Consider the following 4,952-nt stretch of genomic DNA (forward strand, 5'->3'; position numbering starts at 1 on the left):
AGGAGCTGCTCCAGCCATGCAGCAGCTCAGCTGACCCACCCCGCTCGGGCAGCACCGACCTTGAAAGGTCTCTCCACTGTGGTCCACGCCAGAAACCTGTTGTCCCTTTCAACGACTGCAGGAGCTTGCCATTGCCCAGCATCTCCTGCCTGCAACCCTCAGTGCTTCCCATTAGCTACCGCAGAAGGCGGCGGCAGGCAGGCAGATGTTATTCACTCTGCTGGGACAGGACCTGTAGCAGCTCTCACTAAGGGCTCACTGAGGGCCAGTGGCATCCTGGCCTGCATCAGGAACAGTGTGGCCAGCAGGAGCAGGGAGGTCATTCTGCCCCTGTACACTGCACTGGTTAGGCCGCACCTCGAGTCCTGTGTCCAGTTCTGGGCCCCTCAGTTTAGGAAGGAGGTTGACTTGCTGGAGCATGTCCAGAAAAGGGCAACAAGGTTGGTGAGGGGTTTGGAGCACAAGCCCTATGAGGAGAGATTGAGGGAGCTGGGGTTGCTTAGTCTGGAGAGGAGGAGACTCAGGGTTGACCTTCTTGCTCTCTACAACTACCTGAAGGGAGGTTGTAGTGAGGCGGAGGTTGGTCTCTTCTCCCAGGCAACCAGTACCAGAACAAGAGGACACAGTCTCAGGCTGCGTCAGGGGAGGTCTAGGCTGGAGGTTAGGAGGAAGTTTTACACAGAGAGAGTGATTGCCCACTGGAATGGGCTGCCTGAGGAGGTGGTGGGGTCGCCGTCGCTGGGGGTGTTCAGGGCGAGGCTTGACAGGATGCTTGGTTGTATGGTTTAGTTGATTAGGTGGTGTTGGATGATAGGTTGGACATGATGATCTCGAAGGTCTCTTCCAACCTGGTTAATTCTATTCTCTTCTATTCTATTCTATTCTATTCTATTCTATTCTATTCTATTCTATTCTATTCTATTCTATGGCTTTGGTGTGCCTGGAACCTCAGAAAAATCCCACCTGCTGTCCCCAGTTGGGGCTGAAGCCAAGGTGGTGGCTGCAGATTATTCTCTCCAGGGCAGGGAGAGGGTGAGCAGGCTCCAAACCTGGGGAGAGAGACAGCTCCGTGGTAAAGGGGCAGGGGGCAGGCTGCTTGATGACATTAATTAGAACTGGTTTAATTAAAAGCCTTTGTGCCTGGCACACCATCTCAACCATTGCATGAAACATTTTGTGTTGATACTGCACTTTAGTTGGATCTCAGTTATCAGAGTGCTTGATGCCATTTCACGTGACCAAGAGCAGCCTTTCTTCACAGCTTGGCCAAAAATACACAGCCCCAGCAATGGCCATGCCCTGGGGGTGGGAATGAGAGACTCCCTGATGTGTGTCCTGCATTTCCTTGGATGTTTGCATGGGAAACAATGTTCTGGTGACACTTGAGAGGCCTGCTGACTGGACCTGGACCGTGGTGTTTGGCTGGTAGGCTGAGCGCTGCAGCAGGGAAGGCTGCTGAGCCAAGACCCATTAATTGAAGATAAATAGAAGCTGTAAGGAGCAGGACCAAAGCTGAGAGAGAGATGTGTTTGCTGCTCTGAGTATGAAGAAGGCTAAAAAAGGCCTTCCTGGGAGACACTGTGGTTCAAAGGGGAAGAGCTGCTTTACACTCCATTATAATTTGTACATCTGGAAATTTCTTGGAGTAATTAGATGCTAATATAAAAGGGAGATTCAAAGGGATAGCTTCCCTTAAAGATTGCTTGCAGCTCCCCAGGGTCAAAAGTAAATGATTAGTAATGTAGTGGAGAAGTTGGATCCTTCTGGCTGAATAAATGTCACAAGTGAGAAAAGTGGTAACTCAACTGTCCAGATCTGAGCAGCTCATTATGGCTGAGGCCTTTGAAAGGCACATTAGGTTCCAGGGAGGTGACACCTAAGGTCTCATGCTGATAATCCATCCTTTAATTATTTTATGGAGGTTAATGTTGCTGTAGTAGAGTAGTAGCTTGGTCTTAGCAGTGAATAATAGGTTTTAGTAGGAATGAGTTTAATGGGAAATGAATAAAGTGGTGCAGAAGGGCTGAGGTGCAGACGGAGGCTGCCGGTGACGTCTGTGCTTTGCCAGCAGTGCTCTGAAGGCTTTGTTCTGCACTGGGCTTCCAGGAAGCAAGCCTGTTTCCTCTCTCATTCTGGCTTCTGCTCCTGGGCACCTTTGCCTTTTTCAGTTTTCTTTTTTATTTCCCTCCTGCCCTCTCTAGAAGAGTGCAAGAGAGGAGTGTGTGGATCTCTGCCTGTATAACCAGCCCTGACTGGACCTTGCCTTCGACAGGAGAGAGGAACTTGCTGTCCCTGTCTTCAAGCCAGGCCTGGCCAAACCTGGGTTTGGCTTGTGCCATTAGAGAGTGTCTGTAAAATGTGTCTGGTCTGTAGGGAACATGTCCACTATGATCTTGGGTGGGGTTACCTTGAGCCACCAGGCTTAGTGCTGTTGGGGTGCCCGAGGAATGCTGCTCAGGGTATGAATCACAGATGCATAAGTCCTAGAAGGGACCTCAGAGATCACCTACTCCAACCTCCCTGCCATGGGCATGGATGCCTCTCAGCTAGACTCAGCTGCTCAAGGCCTCATCCAGCCTAGCCTTGGAAGGCCCCCAGGGAAGAGGCAGCCACAACCTCCAAACCAGCCTGAAGTAAGTAAGCTGCTACTCAGCGACAGGATGGAGCTTGCCCAGGTTGCAGAGCGCAGCAGGGCAGAGTGGAGCTGCAGTTTAGCAGAGAATCTTGATTCCTACTTGTTTGTTGTGCCAGTTGTTCACTTGGAAGGACTCAAGTGTTCATCTCCCCTCCTTTCTCAAACAGAGCATCTCTGCTTTGTTCTGGCTGCCTGCTTATGACTCATCATAGCCTTAACTTCCTGAAGCAAATGGGAAGCTTGAGGGAATTGCAGGCATGGTTCTGCTCCTAATATGCTGCTATTGAATACAAACTAAGAGAGATGTACGTGGAGTGCACATCAACGTGGCTTTTAATGGCATGAGAGCTGCCTTCTTCCCCCCCACCCCTCTTTTTTTTCCTTAACTAAACATCCTGGTTAATTAAAGCTCACTGTGCTAAGCACAGAGCTCATGGAGTGCAGGGAAACCTGCCTTGCAGGGAAATTGCTTGCTGGGTTGTTTTTTTTCTTCACCTCCCCCCTCCATGATCCATTAAAATGGGGCAGCAATGATGAAAATCTAACATCCAGCAGCAAGCTGCTGCTGTGGGACACTCCCCACCACAGCTCACTGGTTGGAAGGCACTGTGCTCTGTGTGTGTGTTGGGTTAGAAGTGTGGCCACTTGTGCTATTTAAAGCCAGCACTTCTCCGATGTTCTTCCCCCCTGCCTTTCTCTGGACTTGCAGCATCCTGACTCAGTTGCCGCTCCTCAAGCTCTGCCACTTGCATAACCAAAAGATCTCAGCTTCCCCTGAGAGCCAGCTCAGACAACCCCCATCCTGTGCCACTTCCCTGTGGCACAGGGTCTTTGCTGCTGGGGATTGGGATGGGGAATGAGAGCCCCCAGCGAGGCTTGTGCCAGCCCCAGGGTCCTGAGCAGAAGGAGAAGCCACACACGTGGAGCACAAAGAGGGAGAGACTCAGGCCAAAGTGTGCTCTGTGTCCTGTATTTTTTAAAGCACCAATGATACACAATCAGAGGGAGTCCTGCTCCCTTTACAGACACTTCTTGTTTTATTCAAACTAGGGCTTTCAATCAAGTCTTTGAGGAATCCTTTATTTCACACCAACAAAAGCATCTTGCAGCAGGGCAGCCCCTTTGGCTCTGTGGTTTAACCACCTCAGACCTGCTCTGGCAGCTCTTGCCCACAGGCAGAGCCATAAGGCCATCCCACACTGTGCTCCCACCACACACAGAGCCCAGCATGGGATGGAACAAGCCACAGGAACCACAGTGAGAAGCAAACCACACTGCTGCTGGGGGTGGCTCTGCAGAGCAACTAACTGTAAGCAGCTTAATGCTTTCCAGGCTGGGCTGCCAGTCTTCCTCCATGGGTGGCAGGTGGCATCCTGCCTGTGCTGGGGCTGGCAGGGCTGGGGCTGATCCCCTTTGCCCTGTGTCCAGGCTCATGTCACTGCTGCCTGGCCACAGCTGCTTCTGGCACCAAGTGCACCAAGCATGGTGACATTTGGCCCCAGTGTGACCCACCATGGCTCTCCTGGTGCAGAGATGGAGGCACAGAAACCTGTGCTGAGCACAGCATGGATGCCAGTCCCTCCTCTCCCACCCCTCTGGGGCCAGGTCTTGGGCCTGTTTGGGACTGGTGCCACACAGGGGTTTGTTTTCTCGCTGCTGGTCCCCAGCCATGCACCTGGCTGTGGGGGGATGCCGTGCCCACACCTCCCAGCAGAGCTCATCTGGCCCTGGCCATGCTGCTCCTGCAGGGGTGCCTGGAGGTGGTCCTGGAGGACTTTTCTGCCTAGCATCCCGAGTGCCTTTGCCCAAGTGGTGCTTTTCTCTCCCTGCCCCTCTGGCACCGCTGTGGCAGGCGACCCAAGCAGCAAACCCAGCAGAAGGAAGCTCCTGGGCTGCAGGAAGCAGCTGAATGAAAACGGTTGATCGCTGCCAAGCCTTCTCCCCCTCTCTCTGGGTACACCCATTTTAGCTGAGCCCCAGCAGCCCAGGCAGGTGTCTGTGGTGGCAGCAGGGGCAGAAGGCAGGGTGGGTGCCTGCTGCAGGGGCAGGGCTGCTCCCTGGGAGGCTCTGTGCAGGGAGGGGCACAGACAAGCAGACCCCAACAGCTTTTTGCCTTGGTTTTAGAATCCCAATTTCCATCCTTCATTCCTTGCCTCCTGGGGCACTTAATGCCCTGAAGAACACCCAGGAGTGGAGGGAATTTGCACTGCTCAGCAGCCTCCACAAGCATCTTGGCTTCCACAGCTATAAAGCTCTGGGCTTCTTTTCTTTTTTTTTTTTTTTTTCTCTTTTTTTTCCTTTTTTCCTTTTTTTTTTT

The sequence above is a fragment of the Dryobates pubescens genome, chromosome 13 (genome assembly GCF_014839835.1).
Source record: "Dryobates pubescens isolate bDryPub1 chromosome 13, bDryPub1.pri, whole genome shotgun sequence".
Taxonomy (NCBI): Eukaryota; Metazoa; Chordata; class Aves; order Piciformes; family Picidae; genus Dryobates; species Dryobates pubescens.